A 26,421-nucleotide genomic window follows, 5' to 3' on the forward strand; every position below is an offset into this window, starting at 1 on the left:
TCACTGGTAAGTTCATCTATCCTGTTGATAAGACATTCCTTCACTGCTATTAGTACCTACTTTTTCAGAATTCCAACATATAATTCAAGACCAGCTTGACATCAAGCTTTGTGAATTAAACAGCTATCAGATTCTTGGATACACATACACACACATACATACATATGTTTGATGTAGTTATGCGCATGTGCGTGCACACACACACATATATGTATATGTATACAATAAAGGGGATACATATGAAAGATATTCCTGAGCATCTGACCAACCACTCAAAAGAAGGGTTCTTGTGACTGTTGATATTGAGATTTTTGCTAGTCTATTGTTCTTTCGAGGAATATTGTTAGCCCAAGTGCTATAACTTCATTTAAGCCGTGTGTGTGTGTGTGTGTGTGTGTGTGCATCCATTTTTATGTATTGTATATAAATTTAAGTAAATATAAAATAAAATTATTCCTTGAGACTTTATTAAGTAACCTTGGTGCTGTTTGTCCCTCCTTCCTCCTTTTCCTTCTATACACCTCCCCCATCCTCATTTAGGAATTCATTCCCTCTTCATCATTTCCTCTTCATACCACCATATTTTACTATACCTTTATCAAGCCTAGATCCCCATGATAACTTTATATTTTACTAGTTTTTGTGGCCATTCCATGTTTTATACTTTCTCTGAGTGTTTGAAGCTAGGAACTACATGTAGACAGTCCTCTAGGTCTAGTATCCCTGTCTAGATACTGCATTCATTGTCTCCAAAGAAAAATCAATGGCTTTGGACTGAGAAGGTTGGAGTTATTTCAATTGTCAGTTGATAATATAATATATGAAAATTTACCATAATGATTTAAGCAGTGATATTTATAAAGTTGCATAAACTAACCCATAATATAGAGAACATAATGCACAGATATCACTAGAGAGGACAACTTCAATGCATTCGTTACAACTTCCTCCTTCTTTTCCAGAACTGTTGTGTATAAAATAAACAAACTAATAAAGAAAGAAACAAAAAACTCAATATAGACAAAACTGGACCTGAGTTCTTGATTTTTCTGCTTCCATCTGCCAACCTGTGTACCACAGTAGGGTGTATAAGCATTTCTTGAATTGAGAACTATATAATTTCAGTTTGTTCTTTAAAAATATTTCAAAAAGATTTATTATTTTGTATGTATGAGTGTGCTGTCTGAATGTAGGTATTTATGTACCCTCCATTTGCTATGCCCACAGAGATCAGAAAACAGCATCAGATCCCCAGGAACTGGGATTACAGATGGTCAGGCATTACCTTGTTGATAATGAGAACCAATCTTGGGTCTTCTGTAAGAAGAACAATTGCTTTTAACTTCTGAGCCATCTTTCCAGACCTAGTACCTTCTTAAAGAAAAGTCAAATAAAATAAATTAAACAAATAAACAAAAAAAAAACAAAGACTCAAAACCAAAACAAATAATTAAAAAAAAAATAAATTGTTCACATTGCTGTGTTGGCACCTATGGTTGTTTGAGAATATCCCACATAGGCTCAGATATTTGAATTCATGGTCTCCAGTTGACAGTACAATTTGGAAAGGTTTAGAATGTGTGGCCTTGCTGGAGGAGGTATGTCACGGGAGGTGGTCTTTAAGAGTTTAAATACTTGTGCCATTTATAAGTTGTTTTCTCTTCCTCAGGCTTGCAATTCATGATGCGGATCCTGAGCATCCTGCAACATCTACCATGCTGCCACTTGTATGGCATGATGTACTCTCATCCCTCTGGAACCATAAGTAAGCCCTTCCTTCTATAACTCACCTCAGTTATGGTGTTTTATGACAGCAATAGAAAAGTAACTAATACAGTTCCTGTTTGGAAATACTCCATAGAAATGGCTAAGAACTGGATGATCTGAGCTAACCTGATGGAACAATTTAATTTTCCAGATGCATAAAGCTTTCAATTTTATTAAAATTTCCTGAGAAATCTAAATATCTGGAAGTAAAAGTTTCAGGAGAAGCTTCTGGCCCCCAGGACAAACATACTTATCTTTATATTGATACAAGTTTCCTCAGAGTGATTTACTCCAAAAACTTGGATCTCATATAAGTGACTTTGTCTAAGGTTGTCATATGCCCACATAGTCTCTGATATACCCATATCCTGAATCCAGCATTCTCAGCTTTCATATAATACGTCACTTTCCTTATACCATTTCTCAGTTCCTAAATCCCAAACTAGATTCCCCTAACTAGGATGCACTAGTGCCTTGGGCTGTAGCTCTCTGGAGTTAAGAAGAATCAAATGGGGTCTTTCTACTTCTGTTACATGACTCAGGACCAGATTTTAAAGCACAGTCCCATTGTGCTACAATGATGCCTTCCTATTCTGTTTTACTGAGTTTTCAGACTTCCAATTCTGAATATTAGTAGTAGGAACATGCTATAGGGTTGTTTCATTTTAAGATATTTATTTGTCATCTATACACAGTTCAGTCATTCATTGAGGCTACCAGTAGCTTAATGAGAAGGAATGTGAAGGGAAAGAATCACTTAAACATCATTCTGACATGAGGCAGATGAAATGAAACAGCTCTGTCATTTTCTTTCAAATCTCTGAAGGAATTGGAAGATTTTATTACACCAAGAACCATTATAATTGTCATTTTTGTTATACTGTGAAATAAGTAAATAGGGATCAAATTCAGAACTTACTTTGTCAAAATTTCTAGAGAATTTTTCTTCTTGATGTCAAAATATTAAAAAATGTCATTTCAATTGAGCAGGGAACTTTGTGTTCAAAGTCACCATAAATTCTTTCCAGAATCTGATAATTTAAGATGGAATTTCTTTGAAAATTTCTGTTTTAGTAGGAAATCTGACAGGTCAGTGAAACAGGATAGCACTTCCTTTAGCGGAGTACTCACTGTAAGTGCTGTTTGAGCAAGTATTGAAAATTGCAATGGTGCAATGGGGTGGGGGCATGATAGTTGCAGTAACTATAAGAGGCAACATTTAGCAATTGAGAAGAGGTTAGGAAGGAGTAGAGAATTAGTTCCATCTGGGACCTTTGATAAAGAGGATTCTGAGATACTGAGTCTCTTACATTTACGTGGTAGATACAGCCCATATACTTGTCATGTCCAAGAAATTCAGAGAATATATCAAGGAGAGTTTAGGCCCAAAACTATCAAGAGAAAGAGTCTGGTATTAGTGCCTCTGAGAGAAAGTTTCTAACATTTTCCCTAATAAAATATCATGAAATATAAGAATTTTACCAAATGAATTCTTCAGTGCTTATTCCCAAAGAGATTCTACAGTGAACAGAAAAACAACACTGGTTATTTTAATCATTAATAGGCAATCTTATACATTTCAAATGTTACTTCTACATATTAGACCTGAATTTTTGTATTTTTAATATATATGTAAGTTTTTCTCTCCTTATTTTGGTGAAATTATTCATTTATAGCACTTAATCAAAACTACAACCAAGATTCTCAAGAATCAGGTTGTTTCCCTAGGCCAACTCTAAGTGAATATATGAGGCAAAATTCTCAGAAGTATAAAGCAAGAGAGATCAAGAGGCTGAAATTAGACCATGGGTCAGTCCATCTCACGGGGAGTTTGATAGAATACATAAAAGCATGTATGTAAATATTCACATATATAACTATACTATCAATATCTATACTATACCCCAAAAGATCTCATTCCAAATGAAAACCAGAAATTAAAAATAATGAATATACATGGACTGCACTTATTTATTGTAATGTATATAGATTTGGTACTTGATTTACCTGAAGCTTGTATGCTTACTCCTCTGCTTGTATTAATTAACACAGAACTAAATGCTAAATGTCCATGTTAATTGCTAGTCTATATACAATGATATATATACAATGTTGTAGAGGCCCACAATGATTTCCTAGTGAGATCTGAGCTTGCTTTACCCAACAGAGTTGCATTAAAGGATTGCTTGACCACCTGTGTGGTTACCAGGTGTTTGGAAGGGTCTGCACTTGGCTGAGCTAGGGGAAGGTCTTTTGCTCTACTCCTTGGCATTCCTATAAAAAAGTCCTTCAGAAGAGACAGGAGGGGACAGTGGATAAGTATCCAGGCCCTCCCAAGGCTATCCTGTGTTTCTGTTTCTCTCCCCTCTATCCTTCTATCTAAATCTCTTATTCCTTACTCCTCAAGAGTACCCAGGGGTAAAATATGGAAGCCAGTCTCCCAGCTGGCCTCCCAAAGATGAGGCCCTAACAGGGACCAGGGACTTGGTAAAAAAAAAAGAGAGAGAGAGAGAGGGGGGGGCATTATGGATATAAAGAGACATATCTGATAAAAAAATTTAAAAATTAAGGCGATCATATTTTTTCTTGAAAATAAAATGCCAAAATTAAAACATGAGGTTACAGCATATATTTCTATCTAGATTTCTTTCTTTTTTCCTCTCTCTTAATTTCTATGTATGAAAAATTTAAAAATTAATCTGCTGATGCTGCCACTATATAAAAACAATATACAATCAAATTTAATATCCATTTGACTATAAAGCCAAAATTTAAAAGACAAAATTCTTAAAGAAAAAACTAACAATTTCTCCCTCTAAAAACACTGAAGGTTTTTCAGATCTTTCCTTCTCAGATTTTTCTCTTTCTATAAGGACAAAAAATTTAACTCACCTAAAAATAACATCTATCAATATTAAAAAATCTATAATTGCCCTAAAAATCCCAACTTTTTTAAACATAAGAAATTCTCTTTGCTAATCCTGTCTCTCCTTCAAGCCAATATAAATAAGAGCCAAAATGCCCTGTAGCCAGAGCCTACAACCCAAAAAATACAGAGAAAGAGCCAAATAAGAAAAACATCCCCCCAACATGGAGCCACGAGAGGGGCAATATGAGATCCAGCAAGGGGCTACTAATATAAAAACAATTAACAAATTACTGAGCCTTGATTAAGATATCAGAGACTCCACATCTTGGGGGGAAAGGACAAACAGGGACAGTTAGAGGATCTATCCTAAAAAAGAAATCTTACATCATTAAAAATGCTCATGATAACATTAAAAATCAGCTTTAAAAAATTAAGAGAATATTTTGCCCTCAGTTAAACTTAGAGACACTGGTAAGTTAGGCTCTGACTTCAAATTCTCAAAAAAAAATGTTCAAAATAATATCAAAGCTCAATATAAACTCTGAACTTTAAAAATGATGTGTGTACTTCCTGTGTTGTTAATAGTTCATTTAAGAAATTTCTTCTACACACCCAGGTGCTACATCCACATGGAGATTTTATTATAATAGAGAGATGAAGAGAAAGAGAGGAAATAGGGAGACAAGAAAGAAAGAGATAGAAAGCAGAGGTATGTGCACCTCAAGGGAATGGAGAGAAGGGGGGGGTTTCTTTAATTCAGGACACAGGGTGGCCCTAAGGAATGTTAGAGTACTAACATTCCTCTGTTTTGATTATTATAAAAAGAAGTGAGTTATGGAAGCAAGTGGGGGAACAAGGGCACTAAATTCCCGAGACTGCTGCAGGCTGACAAAGGGCTAAGTGGGGAGGGGAACCAGGAGTCATGCACAGCAGAAGATCTCAGGAGCATTCCTTGAGAGAGCTGAGAAAGCAGGTTACAACAGTGATGTTCCAAGAGCTTTGGGGAAAATGGCATGCCAAATCAGAAGTATAGAAGTCATGGCATCTGCTATTTCTCTGGAGGTCAGGTGGGAACAGTGAATCTACAAAATATGCTTGAAAAGTAGGTAGGGACAGAAATGGCCTCTGGAGATTGTTAGTTTTCATCAGACCAGATTTCTTGGTGCAGTAGCAGAACTTTTCCCAGGAGCCTATAGGTATCTGTAAGACAGCTGGAATAGATTTAGCAGAACTTTTTCCTAGGAATCTGTAAGTATTTCTAAGACAGCTGGATGGATTTACATCATAGCAAAGTGGTTAAAAATCTTATGAACCACTTGTTAAAACTTTGAACCTCTGGGGTTATCTGAAACCAGTCTATCCTGTACCGTAGGATATCCTGTTCAGCAGATAGGTCCAGAAGATCTGACAGAATTTTTTTCTGTGGAGTAGAAATATGGGGAGACTGACCCACCTTGACTTTGCAGTAGAGGGCACTCGGTCTTCCATTGTTCCACTAATTCACAGTCTAGACAGGATTTCAACTTTTTGCTGCATGGCCCAACTTGCCATGAGCTTCCGGGTGGAAGTTCTTCTGTGGCCATCCGTCTTCTTGGAGGAGATACAGGATGCTGCCAGGAGTTGACATGTCTCTTTATCATAGAAAGCTTTTATATTAAATGTCATATTCTCAGATCTCTACAGGTGTTTGAGGACTGGGGGAACAAAATCTGTTAAATGTATTTAAAACTTTGAGAGCATATATATGACTTAAATCCGAATATACAGGTTTCCCAGTTAGTTACAGCTTAATGAAGTTAGCAAGGAAAGGGGGTTGATCTTTGAGTAGAGACATATTATAATCCTGAATGAATTATATAGAAGTAATTATTTTTTAAGCTGTTTTCAGAGACGGCAAAGAAGAGTGATGGGGAAAGATCCCAGAGCCAAATGAGAACAGGAGAAAAGGGGCTTGTGAGTCAGGGTGCAGCCCAACTCTGAGAAAAGGACCTTCTGAGAAGAGGTAAAGGACCCTCTTAGTGGACCAGACACTCCACCCTATGATTTATATAGAAATAATAATTTCTTAAAGTCATACAATAATACTTCCCTGGTTCTGCATAAAGAAGATCAAGTGTTTTATCTTGTTGCAGAACCATTTTAATTAATAAATACTAATGGGCATTAGAAAGCCAATTGGTCCTCTGCTGTGCATATTGCTCTGTATAAATAAACACTGATTGTCCAGTAGCCAGACAGGAAGTATAGGCGGGAATAAAAGAGAGGAGAATTGAGGGAACAAGAAGGCAGAGGGAGAGACTGCCTGGAGCTGCCGCCAGGACAAGGAAGATGTAAGGTACCGATAAGCCATGAGCCACGTGGCAAAGTATAGATTAATAGAAATGGGCTAAATATAAGAGCAAGAGCTAGACAATGATAGGCCTGAGCAAATGGCCAAGCAGTTTAAATAACATAAGTGTCTGTATGTTTATTTTATAAGCAGGCTTAGGGACTACCAGGACTTCGTGGGACCCGGAGAGAAATCTCCAGCTACAGTCCTCTATGCCAGGGGGTTTCCTTTTAACCCAGCATTTCAGCCTATTCTGGACAGGGAACATGGGACGATGTATTCCCTTCTGGAACTGCTTCAAGCTGGCATTGGGTATTGTTGTCAGGGCCCCCCAAAAGGTTGAAAGGCCTGTCAAAGGCTGAAAAGCCAGTCAAAGGCTGGGCAATGTGGTATTTGTCAGAAGTATGTGGTTATCAGAACCAGCTGTAGAGACAGGGAACAATCACATTGGTTGAGCTGGTCTATGTCAGCTTTTAGCAAGTCCAAAGCAGTGTAGTCAGCATCTGAAGACTGGAGGTGTCTGCCAAGCAAGTGGAAACCTATTGAGACAAATTTAAACTAGGAACATAAGTTAAAATTTATGATCTTATTTGGAATTTTTAGGCCCATATTCTTAGTAATTAGGAAGAGCAGGAGTCCCAAGACCAGGTTGTACTTATCTGGAGTCCTTCCAATCTCTGTGAAGTAGTTTCAGGTTTTATGAATCTTTTAATCCTCTGATGCCTATATGAATTATTTTATAAAATGACATAAATTTTAGATACATTAGTATTATTAATCAGTATTGAAATCCAAATTGAAGGAAAGCAGGTAATAACTAACCGAGGAAAATTTAAAATCCTGAGTTTGTGACCCAAAGTATCAGAATTGTATTAATGTAAAGGTCTGAAAATTTTCAATCTTAATATAATGATTCCACCTGCATGTGGTCCTGCTGATGCCCCAGAGGGGAGTGCATACTTCTTCAGGCCCTGCCCATGCTAGTGGCTGCAGAGGAATGAGTGCCAGGTTGTGACTAGAGGGCTTGAGTGCCTGATGCCCTGTCCATAACTTGAGTCAGGGAGTGGACTTCGCAGTGCCATTAGTAATGATGGTGGTGACATCATATGACCTGTCTGTTTTGTCCTTATTTAAGATGGCAGCTTGACCACGTGATTGCCCTTATTTAAGATGGCACCACCTGACCAAATGAATACCCCTACCAAATATGGCACCTGACTGCATGTTCATGTGTTTTTCCCCCAAAATAAACTGAACAGATAAGAAACATAAAAAAAAGAAAAAAGAAATTTCTTCTAGCACAGTGGCAGTGGCGTATGGCTTTAATCCCAGCACTCAGGAGGCAGAGCCAGGCGGATCTCTGTGATTCCAAGGCCAGCCTGTTCTACAGAGCAAGATCCAGGACAGATACCAAAAACTACACATAGAAACCCTGTCTCAAACTGCTCCTGCCCCCTCCCAAAATAAACAAGAAAAGAAAAAATTCCTCTAAAAGTTTGTAAAAGGGTCCTATAGAGTTTGAATGTAAGTTAGTTCTGTTAAGAAATTCTTCAAGATAAGTTCATAAAATATTTCTATAGAATTTTTTTGAGACAGGGTTTCTCTCGCCACCGCTGCCTGGCAGAATTTCTTTTCTTTTTTTTTTTTTTTTTTTTTTTTTTGGTTTTTCAAGACAGGGTTTCTCTGTGTAGCTTTGCACCTTTCCTGGAACTCACTTGGTAGTCCAGGCTGGCCTCGAACTCACAGAGATCCGCCTGCCTCTGCCTCCCGAGTGCTGGGATTAAAGGCGTGCGCCACCACCGCCCAGCTAGAATTTCTTTTTTAAACATAAGTTTGCAAACTAGTGTTTCCTTTTGAATATGTTTGTAAAAAATATAAATATATAATAAAACATTGAATATAAAAATATAAATATTAAATATAAAATGAAAATATTAAATATAGTTTATAATATATATATATAATGATGTACATATTAGAATTGATTTTATTACTCTTTTACCTTCAGATATATTTAAATACTTTTTATGATAGCTCAAAATATAATTTGATGGTCTCAATGGTCCCTGAAATACTAAAATAAAGATTAGGGGAATTTTTCTGTCTTCTTTCTAGAAGTTTCCACTCCTTCTGTTTCTGTTTAGAAAAGGGTAGGCCTCCCACAAAAGAATAAGCCTCCCATAATCAAATTAGTTTGTAAAAACGCTTTTATAAATAGCATGGGGTTTTTGTTTACTTGAATGGATACTTTAAAATGATTTGAAATGACTGTTTTCTCCAGGGAAGGAAATAGTCTCTTAAAATTTTTATTAAATGTCTGTTATGAGAGATTTTTGATCCAGGAAAAGGGCTTTATACAGCTAAGACTGCGGTAACCACCTTAGACCCATTCCAACAAGGATATTCCATCTTTACTGCCTTCTACTCCTTTCCTGGGAGGCATGGCAGCTATGGAGATCATTATGGATATTTGCAAGCTCATCATAGGGACCTAGGTCAGAGCTAAATTAAGCTCTGTATCCCCTCTTGCCAGAGGCTGGCAACCAAAGGTGGGTAACTTTCTTCTTGATAACTTCCTAAATGTGTTAATATAAAATTAATCAAGAAAGATGACACAAGAAAGACACAATCTATCTAAGGGCCCTGAGGGGCCCTTTTTTTAGATCAAGAAGGGGGAATTTAGAGGCTCACAAAGGTTTCCTAGTGAGATCTGAGCTTACTTTACCCAGCAGAGCTGCATTAGAGTATTGCTTGACCATGTGCATGGTTTCTAGGTGATTGGAAGGGTCTACACTTGGGTAAGATAGGGGGAAGTCTTTTGCTCCATGTCTTGGAATTCCTATAAATAACCCTTTAAAAGAGACAGGAAGGGCCAATGAATAAGGATCCAGGACCTTCTGAGGCTGTGTTTCTATCTGTTCCTCTACCCTCTATCCTTTTACCTAAATCTCTTATCCCTCTTCCCTCAAGAATACCCTGGGGTAAAATGAGGAAGCTGGTCTCCCAGCTAGCCTCTCACAATCTGTCAGTTAGGATTTGTCCCAATGATAACCAAATTGTTAACAATAAACTGTGGTGATATTTTGTGTATGATCTAACATATAAAGCTTGCCTAAAGTTCAGAGGGCAAACCAGCCACTAGTTAGCCACAGAGACCAGGCAGTGGTGGCACACACCTTTAATCTCAGCATGTGGGATCTCATGCCTTTGCTCTCAGTACTTGGAAGAGACACAAGGCTTTAATCCCAACACTAGGGAGGTTGAGACAGGAAGTGTTACAGCTGGGTGGAGAAAGGAATATAAGGCAGGAGGAGAAGGGAGCTCAATCCTTTCAGGCTGAGAAGTTGGTGATGTGAGAGGTGGTTGTGGCTTGTTCTTTTGTTTCTGATCTTTCAGCATTTACCCTGATATCTGGTCCCAGGTTTTTATTAAGAACTATTAGGGAGGTTGGGAATTAACTCAGTGGTAGAGCACTTGCCTAGCAAGTGCAAGGCCCTGGGTTTGGTCCTCATTTCCAGAAAAAAAACTATTAGGATTTGTTCTACAATAAAGAGTATCATCTCAGTTGTTATATCATTTGATTGGTATGATTCAATGTTAAGGAGTATTCTTTTTCTCTTCTAGAAACTGGGGTATAGAACTGTCTCAGATAAGACTTTTCTTCACTGTGACATAATACAGTGTCACACAGCTAATGCAATTGCCATAATAAAATATCCTCACAATGCTACTAGTAAATTCATGAGATGAAATGTATCCTCACTGTTGCTCTGTATATTATCTTTTCTTCTAAGCTAAATGTCTATAAATCTTCAATCTTTGTCATATGATAGTCAACATTCTTTATATTAGAAAAACATTAAAGGTACAATGTGTCTGAACACCTAAGAAACAGTCCATGTATTCTAATTATAGAGGTATTATGAAGTGATTGTGAATTTACAATATAGCATATTAATCAACGTTCTCACAATGGTCTTTTTTGTACACTTTAGAAGGGATACATTGGCCTGTCCATAATGAGACTTACAATCCACATGAAGGAAGACATGCTCTGTATCATTCATTAAGTCTTCAGAGGAGAGAAAGGGAAAAAAAGCAGTCATTTTTAAGTATCTACATATTGCTGGTGGATATCTTTCTTTATATTGTGAATATATGTTGTTCCCATTGGTTACTAAATAAGCTGCTTTGGCCTATGGCAAGGCAGCTTAGAGGCAGGCAGGAAAACCAAGGAGAAAGACTGCTGGGGATGTCTTTCTGTATGCTCTGAATATATGTTGCTCTGATATGGTTGATAAATAAAATGCTGATTGGCCAGTAGCTAGGGACGAAGTTTAGGCAGGATGAGAGATGAGCAGAATTTTGGGAAGAGGAAGGGCTGAGTCAGGAGTCACCAGCCAAACACAGAGCAAGCGAGATGACAAGCCAGAACTAAGAAAAGGTACCGAGCCACTGGCTAAATATGTGTAAGAATTCTGGGTTAATTTAAGATATAAGAGCTAGCTAGCAAGAAGCCTGCCATGGCTGCAGTTTAAAAATAATATAAGCCTCTATGTGTTTATTTGGGTGTGAGCAGCTGCACGACTAGGCAGGACTTAGGAAAATGTTCAACTATAAGAGACAGGAAATAGTAGTGAGAGAGAGGTGCAAGCCTGCAGCCAAAGGAGCAAGGTGTCAGCAGATAGGTAAAGCCATAGCCACATGGCATTGATTTAAGATGAAAGAGCTATCTGGCAAGTAGCTATAATTATAGGCCATACAGTTTGTAAATAATGTAAACCTCTGTGTGTTTACTTGGATCCAAGCAGTCATGGGACCACAGATGAGAGAGATTTGTCTGCAGGGGCAGAGGGCTGGGTGGGACCTGAGAAACTTTCAACTACAACATACCAATGGGGACCTGGGGCAATTGTATGTTTGTATCTTTAAAACCATCTAATATGTGTTTTCTTCAGTGCCATTCTTGAGTGAGCCCTTGGCTTTGTAATTTTAAGTGTGTGGTTTGCCATTGAGCTCTAGTCCTGGGCTGCTTTCTTTATTTTAATATACATGTAAAGCAAACAATTAGGAGACTAGAACAAGTCAATATAGACCACCTTCTACTGAGTTTGCAAAAGCTTAATTATTTCCTTATGATTATACTGAGCACCACAATCTATGAAACACACTCAGCTTTTTTTCCCATGCAGTGTATTTTATCATTATTTAGATAAACAGCTACTAGTAAAACCAATGTAACACTGAAGTATGCATTGCCTTGTAAGCCTTCTATTCATGGCTGCTTAGAGGTTCTGCATGGTACCTACCACATATTTAACAAACAGTATAACTTCAGATAGAACAGTATGCTGTCAAATGAGTTGTTAATTTACATTTCCTAGCTCTTCCTCGTTTTTTAAGCTTCAAGAAATAAGGATGGCACGGTTTTATTATGTAACTATTGTATATCTGGTTCCTAGTGATAGATAATGGGAAACTTCAATGCATTTTCCAGGGATTGTTAGAAGTATGGAAATAGGAATGCTATAGTGGAAGCTTCATTTCCCCTTCAGAAAGAATCCACAGCATCTGCACACATTCAGGACACTACATCCCTGGGTGCTCCTTGGATCAGCATCATAAGCTAGGTCTAATGTAATTACAGAGCCATGAGTAACCTGTGTTTACCAGAATATATTTCTTACAGACTGGTCTGGAGAATCTGTTTTCTTTAGTCTGAGATCACCTGGCTGCTCCAAAGAGAAAATTTTAGAACATCGTATACACCAAACATCTTTGCCCCATCATTCATTATCTGAAGTCAAACTGGCAAAGGCATTATTCCTTGCACTGAGTGTTAAGTGTCCGATCACAGGCTGGGATGTAGACTTTATGTAAGAGTCAGGGAACAGGCACAAATGGCTTTAGCAACGATTTTGTTTGTATATAATAGTGAGAAATAATATTTTATTTCCTTTGTTTTGCTTCATTTTCAGTAGCTTTGCATGACAGTATATATAATATGTCTAATACATTTTCAAAACATATTCTTGGAAGGAAGAAACTTCAACAAAAATAAATTTTGTGCTAACTTTCATAAAAACTGTAATATTTTTCAAAGCTAAGAATTATGCTTACATCTTTTGAGGACAAAAACTAGAAACTGGGAACACTGTCATGAATTTCAAATTGGCCTTGCTATTGAATTTGAATTTGAACATCATAAAAGTCATAATGAAAGACAGTAAAGCAATTGGTAAAGTTTATATACTTAATTACTATTAGGTTTTTTTTAACTTAAAGAAATTGTTTTCTCTGAATTAAATAAAACAAACATAAGATTATACAGAGAAATGTGCCAAACAGCATCTAATGTCATCTTGTTCTTTCTTTCAACATGTTTTGAACAGTATATAAATAAATTGATACATATAGATATAAATGCATTGTTGGATATGTGAAATGTTTTTTATTAAATAAATTCACTTCAATTTTCATGTTCCTTTAAACATTAAGATATATATCTCTCTGATTCTCATACACATAAAACATATATATTTCTTTTTATATATTTTATATATTATAAATAATATTTCATATATTTATATACACACACATATATAAGTAAAGAAATCCAACTGTAACTGGGACACTCTTTAGTAGCACAATGATAGACTTCACATTTCAAAGGAGATTTTACTATACCACAAAGAATTAGTAACTGTGTGAATGACTCAACAGAACAACTTGTAGAAGACAGTCTAATGTTTTTGACAGTCTAGGATATTGCTCTTAGGACTATCCCCAGCATTCTCACTTAGAAATGTGTTTACAATTTGAAAATTTTCAATAATAGTAACATTAAAGAAATGCTTCAGCAAATTCTGAGATATTTTACTGTCCAAATATAACACTAGAGAAATTCTTTCAGTGGAAGACATAGATGGAAGAGAAGTAGTACCTTCCCCAGTTTATCTTAGGTGTAGTCAGTCTGTGGCATTACAGAGAGGGGAGATCTTAGTCAGCCTATTGGTCAGCAAGAAACTGAATTCATATCAATTGTTCAGAATTTGGAATCAGATACAGGCTATTTGGAAAATTAAACTGGAAACAGCCAGCAGCAGATAATCACTTGCTTGAATTTTAAAGTTGTTATTAGATTTCCAGATGAACTAATAAGGAGAACACTAAAAATCACAGTTACCCAATACAATCCACTTATTCATTTTATTGAGCCTACTAATTACTACAGACTAGTACCAGAGTACTGAGGAAAACATATTTATAATAGTTTAAAAAGTTACAAGTAAATAATGCAATGGTATCACCTCAGAAATTAATCTTTTAATATAATGACCACATAGTACAAATACATTGTAGAAGGAAAAGATACACATCTTCAAACTCTTATCTATGGCACTTCAATGTATTTCATAATGGGAGTTTAGTATTTAAAAAGTAAGAATGAAGCAATTTTTTCATCATACAAGCTATGTAAATGAGGAAAGAATCTTCTAGGAACCTCATTCCCTAGTAACTTCCTAGTGTTGGCTTTGGCCTAGTAACTCTCATAAATTTATAAAAAGCAATGCTGAAGCCCGAGCACTTTGAAATAAATAATGAATGTATACTATTATAACTCAGTAAAAACATATTACAACAGTGTCCCTAAAAGTGAAAATGAGGAAATAATGGAAATTCCACAGCTGGCTAAACAGTTTAGAAAGAAAAAAAGGTTGAAAATTCTACAGTGCAATAATTGACCTGGGAACCAGCACACAAAGAACTGTGTTAGAAGCCTGTGTTAGAATACTATTTTAAGTTATTTTCTGGACATTTTGTACAATACGTTATAACCTATCTTCAGCTATTTTGTACAAAATAAAGATTCCAAGGAAGTGGTTCTAATTTACTTAGTGATATTTGGTTTAATAAGAAATAATTATTGATGGCAAAAGGAACAAAAGTGCTCTTGGGCTTAGGAAATTTACTTACCACAAGATAAGCTAGAAGGACTTGGGATATTCCATTTGAATATCAGCACTGAATTTCCCAAGACTGAACCCCAGAATCAATTCATCTAGTCTATAACCTGACAAGTCAGTGTGACCAAAAACAGAGATCCAAAAATCCATCCAAAAAGGAGAATCAAGATTTCCTAACCATGAGACACTACCAGATTCTGATGTCTCATCTAAAACTCAGACATGAACAACCTAGAAAATAGTTCTGGCCAAAATTTAATATTCCATAGTAATGATGTCTGAGAACATCAACTTCCATCATGTATAGCACAATGATTTCAAAATGACAATAATAAACATAAAAAATGAGGCCACAATTAAGACAATATTTTTTTCTCTTTTCCCCCTCTGAAATCAAAGTAATCTCCTGTTTTATAATGGCTGCTGGAACTCAGGATATCCAGACAAATGAAAGAAGAAATATAGAATATTGTTGCAAAATTTAGGATTGTCAGAGAGATTTATTACTCTAAAGTATAAATAGTAGCTATGATGGATAGTCTTGGCTGTCAACTTGACTATAACTGGAATGAACTATAATCCAGAAAGCAAGGAGGGCACACTTGTGATCCAGATCTTGAGCCTGGAAGGCACAGCTTTAATCTGGACCATACATTCTGCTGGAAGTCTATATAAGGACAATGAAAGAAGGAAGGGTTTGCTTGCCTGCTTGCCCTTGCCTTGTGAACACATTTATTCCTTTTTTAGTATCCAGCAGACCAGCTAAGACACCCAGCCTTGGGGGATTGGGTAGCTATTAGCTCCTTGGACTTTCCATTCATAACTAGCCATTTTTGGGCTGCAGCCATTCCAATAAATTCCCATTCAGAGAGAGAGAGAGAGAGAGAGAGAGAGAGAGAGAGAGAGAGAGATTCATTCCATAAGTTCTGTGACTCTAGATAACCTTGACTAATACAGTAGCTAATCTAATTAATTATACCAATTAGAAAAAAATAAATATTAAAACAATTTCATGTAGAATAGGAAGATATAGATAGCCTAATTGTGTAGGATTTGGCTTTGTCTTCAAAATCTAAAGAAAAAAGTCTCCAAAACATTGTTTACAGAAATGGAAAAACTAACATTAAATTCATATAGAAATACTGTTAAAAATTACAAAACTACTGTTACCCAAAATAAAATATATTACAGAGCCTTACTAATAATGACAATATGGCACTGGCACAAAACAGACATGTGGACCAAAGAAAGAAAATCAAGAGTGCATGCAACTTCAGTTATATTTGACAAAGATGCCAGAAACATAATCTGGAATTTTAAAAAAAAAAGACTTCAATAAACTGGATGTCCAAATGCAGAGGAATGAAAGTAGACCCTGTTTTATCACCTTGAAAAAAAAACTAGGTCCATATGAATCAGAGACCTAAACTTGAGACATGAAGCCATGAAACTTCTAGAAGAAAACATAGGCAGTATCATATATGACATAGGTATAGGAAAGGCCTTCCTGAAGAGTATTCCATTTGCTCAAGATTTAAGACCAACAAATGACAAGAGGAGCCTCATGAAACTTAAATGCTACACAGCTAAGGAAACAATCAACTGGAGAGGAAGCCCATAGAACAGGAGAGAATCTTTGCCAGTTATACATATGATTCATCACCAGAATATATAAAGAACTAAAAAAACAAAGATTAAAAAATAAAACTGACTGACCCATTAAAAATATGGACCAGGGACCTGAACAGAGAGTTCTTAAAAGAAGAAAAAAATATAGCTAAGAAATATCTCAAAAAATGTTCTACATTCCTAGTAATTGGGAAAATTCAAATCATAACAGCATTGAAATTTCATCTTACCCTAGTCAGAATCACAATAATAAACAAAATGGCCAATAGCAAATGCAGATGAGAATGTGGAGAATTGAGAACCCTCATTCAGTGTTTGTAGGATTACAAACTGTAGTCACTCTGGAAATCTGTGGAGAATTCTCATAAACATAAAAATAAGCCTACCATATGACAATTATACCATCCTTGGCATATGACCAAAGGACTTGACATCTGACTCCACAGATACTTGCCCATCCATATTCATTACTTCTCTATTCATAATAGCTAGGGTATGAGATAAACCTAAGTGCCTTTCAACTGGCAAATAGATGAGAAAGTGGTACGTATATACTATGGGATACTATATAGCTGTAAAGAAAAATGAAGGCACTAACTTTGCAGGTAAATGGGAGAAAATAGGAAAGATTATATTGTGTGAGGTTACACAGATCCAGAAAGACAAATGTCTCATTCTCTCTCTCTCTCTCCTCTCTCTCTCTCTCTCTCTCTCCCTCTCTCTCTCTCTCTCTCTCTCTCTCTCTCTCTCTCTCTTTCTCTCTTCTCTCCCCTCTCTCTTTCTCTCTCTCTCTTCTCTCTTCTCTCTCTCTCTCTCTCTCTCTCTCTCTCTCTCTCTCTCTCTCTCTCTTATCTTTCTGGAGGCTCCTGGCTTCAAATCTTCATATATGAGCACACACCCTGGAGTCACTACAGAAATCAAAAAAGTAAAAAGTTACCATTGTGAGGGAGGGTGAGAGAGGGATAACAGAAAGAAAAAATGACAAGGTACAAGTAATCTGATTAAGGAAGTGGAAAGATGGAGTGTGAGAAAGAAGATAAATATAGAACATAGGTGGAGCATGATAGTAAGTATTTCTGAAAAAGTTATAAGTAATCACACTATTCACTATCTACCAAAGTTAACATGTGTGTGTATAATATTCATATATATGAATACAGATGGTTTAAATGGAATTTTCTCATCTCATCTAGCAATGATCCCATCAAGAGCCATAGACCATCTAACACAAACACTACCACAACCATAAGAAGTTCATTTTTGAGTTGTAGCTCCAGGTTTTTAGGAGATTCCAAAACATTATAGACTATTGATGCTGACCTTGTTTACACCCAGAGGTTGAAGGTAACACTCTATTGATGAAGAAACCATGAACTTCAGTCTTACAGCCCAGAGGCTCTTAAGCTAGATCTCACCTGAATAACTCTTCCTAAAGACTTGCTTTCATGGTACCAGAAGATACCATATAAGCTTCCAAAGGAACAAAGAAACCAAGAGTTGTTCCCAGCTATGATGCTTATGAATCACAGCAAAACAGCAACCAGTGTGGCACAATAACCCTAAGGGTTATCATGTGAAACTCATATGTTGGTGGTATCTAACAGCTCTCTAATTGGAGTTCAGACCTACACAACAAAAGAGAAATCATTCCTGGTACTGAAAATCTAACCAACTACCTAAAGCTAGTAAAGTTATGGATCTTGGAAAAGAACCTATAACCACCACTTTTCTAAACTAGCATAATCTCCACTTTCTTTTAAATAGTTGTCCTTTTGACTGCAGATAAATTTAGTGCTCACCCCTCATCAAGGAAACTTCTTGTTGTAACAGAGACCATTACTGAAAACCAAACCAAATAAAACTTCAGAGATGCGGAGCTCAGTCCCAATAGATACATCTACAAAAGAACTTCTGCACCTAAGACTCAGGGAACACAAAGAAAGGGGGCAGAAATGATTTAAGAGCCTAAGATCAGGGAGTTTGTTGTGATGATATTATATTTCCTAGTACTTTTAGCAGTAAAACCTATAAATTCTCACAAACATGTGCTGAATAAGGGAAAAAAGATGTCAAGATGTGCAGTAGGAAGCCCCTCTACAGAACTACAGAAATCAAGAAATCAATTCAGGGTGACAGTAGAAGAAACAGTTTTAGCCAGGAAATAGCACATCAGTTGGTTATCCAGTGCCAAATGGCAAGCTGTGAATTTATACAGGCAAGTAATATTATACAGACTGAGTAGGTTATATTTAAGAATGTATGTTTGTGTGCATGTAACAATAATTAATGGAAAAACATTCAATGTATTTGGAAGAGAGAAAGGAAAGGTATATGGGAAAATTTGGAGGGTGATGGGGGAATGTCTTTCTGTATGCTGTGAAATTATATTGCTCTGATTGGTTGATAAATAAAGCTGTTTGGCTTATGGCAAGGCAGCTTAGAGACAGGTGGAAAATCCAAACATAGAGAGGAAGGAGAAAGATAGAGCAGAGGAGATGCTGCCAGCTGCCTCCATAAGAAGCAAGACGTAAATGTACCCATAAGCCATAAGCCACATGGCAAAGTATAGATTTATAGAAATGGGTTAATTTAGGATATAAGAACTAGATAGCAAGAAACATGCCATGGCCATAGTTTAAAAATAGTATTAGCCTGTGTGTGTCTATTTGGGTCCAAATGGCTGAAGGACCAGCAGGTGAGCGAGATTTGTACTGACCTGGACCTGGCAGGACACAGGAAAACTTCTGACTACAGGAGGGAGGAAAGGGTAGGGGGAAATGATGGAATTATACTTTAATATCGAAAATAAAGTAAATATTTTTTAAAATAAATTACTTCCTAATGGAATTTTATTGTGCTTTTATGTTTAGAAAAGAACAACTATGGAGAGCAGCAAGTACAGCTAACATGAAAACAATTAGGAAGACAAAATCTTCAGGTAGTTTCTATAGCTTAAATAAAAGGAGGTCATATAGTCCTTCATGAAAATATTCTGATGTGAAGTAAGATTTTAGTAAAACACGGGTTTAATGTAAATTTTTCCTTTGTAAATAGATTTTAGCTTCCTCATGAAGAAACATGTAGGTTTTTTTTTTTTTTTTTTGGTTTTTTCGAAACAGGGTTTCTCTGTGTAGCTTTGCGCCTTTCCTGGAACTCACTTGGTAGCCCAGGCTGGCCTCAAACTCACAGAGATCCTCCTGGCTCTGCCTCCCAAGTGCTGGGATTAAAGGCGTGCGCCACCACCGCCCGGCGAAACATGTAGGTTTTGACCCTTGTCAAAACAACCCTTCAATGAAAGACATATAAGATCAAATTAACTCTGTTAGTAGAGAAGTAAATGTAGGACTTTGAAATGACCAACTTAATCACATTATTAGGAAGTATAAGAATAATAAATTAACTAAAAGCCAAGAAGTTGAGCACACCTCTAAGAGATTTTCTTGTAATAGCCTCCTCAAATCTGGCCATAGCCTCTAGTGCCAGCCCATACCAAAGAACATGAAAAGAGTAGTCTTTTGCTTTTTGGCAGCTTTTACTCACTCTTGCTGGCAATTCATGTATCTTGTTGTTGCAGCATTCCTTCATTAGTATTAAAATCTACTTTCAAATTCTAAGGTGGACTGAAGACCAGTAGTTCTCTAGAAATCTTCCTGGACTTCAGAACCATATTGAGATTGCTGCAATGTTCAGTTTTGTAGCCTGAAAAATTATTGGATTATTTGCCTTTCCATTAAGAGATAGCCATTGTTGAACTACTCAGACCATAGCCTGTAAGTCACTCTATATATCCATCTTCATGCCATCAGTTTTGTTCCTTTAGAGAATTCTGAATCACAACCATATTAGTATATGCATTACAATAGCCATTGGCTACACATAAAAAATTAAAAAACAAAAACAAAAAACATTCAAAAGCATATGTCAGGCAAACCTCTTTGAAAGAGAAAATAAATAGAGTTAGTATGAGATAGGGAATAAACACTATAAGAACAACTCCTTGGTCTCTGAACTTTCTGTCATAATTGGCACTGACATAATTCAGAAGAATGTAAAGTTGAGAGTGAACTAGAGCCTTGTCATAATATATATTTGTATCCACTCCAAATAAATTTCATATAATTTCATCCTCTGTTATGGCAAACACTTCTTCATTGTACTTTATTTTCTGAATTATATTCCTACAGAAAAACAGCAACTTTTCCACTGGTTACAACAAATAATAGACTATGTTTCCCCTAGGGGAATTCTAACTGATATCTTCAATACAAAGGAATGTACTTTAATGGGAAAGTTGTTTGTAAATTATGCAAGGATCTGTTATTTACTCAAAAGCATTATTTTTCTTATGATCACTAAAAATACTCTGAAAAAGTGAAAACTATAAGTACTGAGCTTAAAGTTATCCAAATTGTCAAACACCATTGAATCTCATAGCTTTAAAACATAGCTCATATAGCTGTGTAGTCTTAATGCTCTTATATTCCTGAATTTCTGTATGAATTAGCTACAGGTGTTCAAACAGAAATTATGTCATTGATACAATATTTAATAGCTAATTTATATAACATGTATGGGCATTTTTCCAAGCTATATATCTATATCTATCTCTATCTCTATCATATATATATATATATATATATATATATATATATATATATATATATATTTGCACCGTGTGTGCGTGCTGCTCAGAAATGTGATTGTATCCCTTGGGACTGGACTTCAGGTTAGTTGTGAGCCACCATGTGGGCACAGGAAATCAATTCTGAATTCTTTGGAAAGGCAACTCATGTTTTTTATCAGTTGGTCCTTTGCTCTAGTCCCTGGTTTCTTTTATATTTCATAAGAGAAACAGAATTGCTGACTGATAGACACTTTAGAAGAATAATAAGTCTTACCACTACAGATCGATACTGCTTCTTCTAAATCTTCTCCTCTACAACTTAAAAAAAAAAATCCAGTAAACCAATATCCTGTATTATCCTGGAAGAGGCATCAGAGAAAGAATATCATGAAGTCTGGTGAAAAGATATTAACCAATAGCTATCCTTTTCAATATAGAACCAAGTGATTAATTGATATAAGATTTTAGATCACAGTTTTATTATGAAGTTTAAATGTGGATGGGGATAAAAAGGTAAGGAAAAGGAAGGAGGAGGTAACCAAATCTGTAGCCTTATGAAACCCACTAGTTTGTCAGCTATTAAATACATTAAGTACTTTGAAAAAAATAGTCACATTAGAAAACAATATTATTCCTAGAACCCATGGGCAATTAAATGAGTCTCAGTGCCAAGCATGGGTTATCTCCCTGTAGGTTATTGGTCAGAGGGGCCTCAATGCAGGTTATTACCTAAGACCTTGGTTTCCCACCATAACTATGGGAAGTAAAGCACCACACACCTTGGTAGCAGAACACAGATCAATCAATCTTACAATGCCTAGTAAACTCCTCTTACTGCTCATTTTTCCAATTCGGAAATGTGCTATCCAGGTTGGAACTCATGCCTGGTACTGTAAAAATTATAAAAAAACAAACAAATAAACAACAAATAAAACATGACTACAGCTCATAACTGTGGTGATATTTTGTTTGTGTTTTAACAAATAAATTTTGCTTGAAGATCAGAGTGAAGAACTAGCCACTAGGGGCCAAGCAGTGGTGGCACACACCTTTAATCCCACTACTAATGGGGAGGAAACAGGAAGTGCATATAGTTGGGCAGAGAAAGGAAATGATAAGACAGAGTGGAGACAGGAGCTTGGCTCTTTCAGGCTGAGGATTTCGTAGAAGTAAGAAATCTCTCCAGTGGCTGGCTGTTCTACTTCTCTGATCTTTCAGCATTTACCCCAATATCTGACTCTGGGTTTTTATTAAGACCAATTAGGTGCTATAGCTGGTGTCCAACTTTACAATGTGAATTCATGAAAAAGCAGCTTGTCTGTGGTTTTGCAGCCACCAGCACAGATTGGAGCAGCCTGTGGCCTGAGTCACTATCCACTGGCTAAGTTTCTGTTGTAGCCTACTGTAGCTGGAGAGTTTCTCTCCAGCTCCCACCAAGCTCCACCAGTCCTGGGGCCCACTTATAAAATAAACACACAGACTCTTATATTATTTAAACTGTTTGGCCTAATGGCTTAGGCTTCTTTTTAACTGTTCTTATATCTGAAAATTAACCCATTTCTGTTAATCTATACTTTGCCACATGGCTCTTGGCTTACCAGTACCTTATATGTTGCTTGTCCTGGTGGCAGCTCCAGGCAGTCTCTCCCTCTGCCTTTCTGTTCCCTCAATTCTCCTCTCTGTTAGTCCCACCTATACTTTCTGCCTGACTACTGGCCAATCAGTGTTTTTTTTACTAACCAATCAGAGCAACACATTTGCCATACAGAACATCAGACAGCACTTCCCCTTTCCTTTTTTTTTAAAAAAGGAAGGTTTTAACTTTTAAATAGTAAAATTACAGATAACAAAACAATCATCAAGCAAGAATTATAGTTACAATATTAAAGAAGATATCTTATCTATCTTATATTTGTGAGTCTAAGGTTTCATATCTAACTTATCGTTTATTATAACTAAGGAAAATTGCATCTAGCTTCAACTACATCAAAGACCTCAGAAGGATATAATATTACCTGAGAAATGGGAGAAGGATGCAAACAACTTTTGGGAGTCTTGCAAAGAAGACAGAGACAGCTGGCAGCCTGGATGGTCATCCAAAGTTCTTCTGTAAAGTTGGGGCATCTGTCTTCAGTTCACAGGGCTAGAGTCAGTCACTTTTCTCTGTGTCCTATAGAATGTCCGGCAATTTCCTCTGTGAAGCAGGACCCCGAAGGACCGTTTTGTCAAGCAAAGTTCAGTGGTCACCTATCTATGGGTCCTGCATGTCCAGTCGATCAAGCAGTCCAGGCAAGAACAGTTTCTTGCCCAAATGGCTATTTTTGTCAAGGTGAAGATAAACTCCATATAGAGTGTCTTTGCTGCCCATCCTCCTCTCTGAAGTAAATCGGTGCTGCCAGGAGCAGACATGTCTCACTGTCTGGAAAGTCTAAATTTTTAAAATGATTTAAATGCCATATTCTGTAGGTCTTTGAAGTGTTTGAAGATTACCTGTCTATTGGAAATATATTCATGTATACCTAGAAAACTTAACATGACTATAAGTTTGACTATCATAGAAGACTAATTGTTAATCTGTATTTTTTAATTATCCATTACAATCTAAATGAGTTACATAAACATAATACCTCAAACAAGAATAGAAATATATATGATATATATTATAACAAAATTAAGTTTAACCCCACAAAATCAAAATTAACCCCACATCACAGGGCTCTTTTGATATGGGACACAAGAATCTCTTAACCTTATTTTTATTATTAATATGATTGGATTTAGAGAAGGAGTGAGCCAATTCCATCTTCAAAGCCAGCTTGGTATATTTGGGAATTTGGGCATAGCTTCTCTTACTACTTCCTGCTGGAGGGGGGCACTGTATCTTAGGGGGGCACAAAGAAAATTTTAGGATTATGGAGTAGTCCATGAGGGTGTGTCATCTGAGCCAGTTGCCTTGAAACCATTCTGGATGTTGGATCATCTGGACCATGGTGTCATCGGAGACCTATCAGGGGATCTTGGCTGGTCAAACCTGATGTATCTTAATCTGGAACAAATCCATAGCCTCTGGCTTTCTGTGGAAACAAAAGCAGAACCTCTTTTCCAAAGCAACATATACTTATATCCAAATTTTGAAGTCAAGGTATCTTTAAAATATACATATTGGTTTAACTCAGCAGCTTTTACAATCAATTTTTTTTGTGTGTGCAGTTAAAAATCCCAAAGACAACAGAATCCAGAGTCTCTGTGTAATATCCATCTTTACATGGCTTATTTTTTATACTACCTTTACTTCTCTTTAAAGACTTTATTTTTTAAAACTATGCATTTTTTTATGTAACTGTCTATATTACTTTATTTTGTCTTCCAAGCCTACATACATTTTTACAGATATTGTAAACTGTTTAGAGGTTTATTTCATTTGAATCTGTCTTATTGTGAATCTATTGGCTTAAACTGTAGCATTTCTAAGACTGAAAAGGTTGCTGTGGCTGATGGCTCTGCCCACCTCAGTTTCCCAATATGGCAGCGGTACATTTTCCACCAGCTCTAGGAGTCATCAACTATCAGAAATAGTGGGTCTATGCTTCTATCAGAGCAGCACGTAGCCCAGAAAGCTCTTTTTTTGTTTTGTACTATCAAAAGCTAAATCCACCAGGCAGCATAATGTGCCACTTGCAGAGGCCTCATTCCCACCATACTGCTGTTCAAACATGCATGCCAGGAACCCACCATAGTAGATAGTAGCTCAAACATGCAGGCTGCCACTAACTTGAGAGAGACAACAAGGAACTGTTTTTAGCTCCGTTTTAGAATCTTTTTTTCTCAAGTTTTAGGTGGAAACACTTGCCAACCCATTGGGCACCATTTGTAGCTATAGTTTTACTGGTCTTGCCTGGCCCATGATCAGGACAAATCTCTCTCACTTGCTAGTCCCACAGCCACTCAGACCCAACCAAGTAAACACACAGAGACTTATATTGCTTACAAACTGTATGGCTGTGGCAGGATTCTTGCTATCTACTTCTATTTTAAATTAACTCATTTCTGTTAATCTATACTTTGCCACGTGGCTCCTGGCTTACCGGTACCTTACATGTTGCTTGTCCTAGAGGTGGCTGCAGTCTCTCCCCCTGCCTTCCTGTTCCCCTCATTCTCCTCTCTGTTAGTTCCGCCTATACTTCCTGCCTGGCTACTGGCCAATCAGTGTTTTATTTATTAACACATTTGCCATACAGAACATCCCACAGCAACCTACCTGAAGAAAACTTCATAGACTTTTGGGCTCCAACAACTGCAGGAGTTAGCTGCTTTTGCATGTTCCCCCATGCAGATGGCTGGCTCTTTGGCTTCTTCTCTCCCAGTAGGTTGTGGGCTCTCTTTGGACCCCCTCCTTGGGCTGCTACCATACTATGCTAACCCACTAGGGCTTCCATTGTCCTATGCAGAAGAAATCAGCCTCACATCTAAATCATCATTGTCAGCAGATTTGGTGAAATAATTGGGAATTCTTAAAGGGGGGATTCAGCTAAAAGAGAGATTTTTTTCCCACATTAAAACATGGGAAACATTATTACAATGTAGAGACTTAGGTCTCTGTATGATAATATGCTGGACAGTTTGAAAATGGAGAAGTTAAATGTGAGAATAATTAATTTACATGGGATTTACATAATACCAATTGTAAATATTAGCTGTTTGATCATTTTTTTATTTTATCATTTTAAAAGGTGTTTAATATGAGTGCCAAGATAAAAGTTTTAGAAAACTTCATTAAAACAGATCATAGAGATATTCATACCCAGACAGAGGATTTAAAGGAGAACCAATCTCAGCATTGCATTATAAGTTTACAGATGAATAGACTTAGTTTTTCAAATAGCTAACCTTAATTTATCCAGTAACCTTACAGGAACTGTCAAATGATAGATATCCCTAAGGCTGTGTAAGGGCTGAATAGACTCCTGTACAACTGTTAGATTTGAAGAGATTCAAGAAAGTGATAGTCTCATATGGTATGCATTTACCTTTTGTGAAGCAGATGTTAAACTCATGGTAAACTTGTAACAGAATTATCCCTCAAGACTAAAGAGACTTGGTTACAGTATTCTTTCAGCCTGGTTCTCAGTTACAGTGGAGGACCTGGTAGAAAGATGAGGCTAAGACCATGGAAGAACTAAGTAAGGCTAGAGGTATGGAAATCTCAGAAACCACCTTCTTGGAGAGGGAGATTATG

This window comes from Peromyscus leucopus, chromosome 15, assembly GCF_004664715.2.
Source record: "Peromyscus leucopus breed LL Stock chromosome 15, UCI_PerLeu_2.1, whole genome shotgun sequence".
In the NCBI taxonomy this organism is placed as follows: domain Eukaryota; kingdom Metazoa; phylum Chordata; class Mammalia; order Rodentia; family Cricetidae; genus Peromyscus; species Peromyscus leucopus.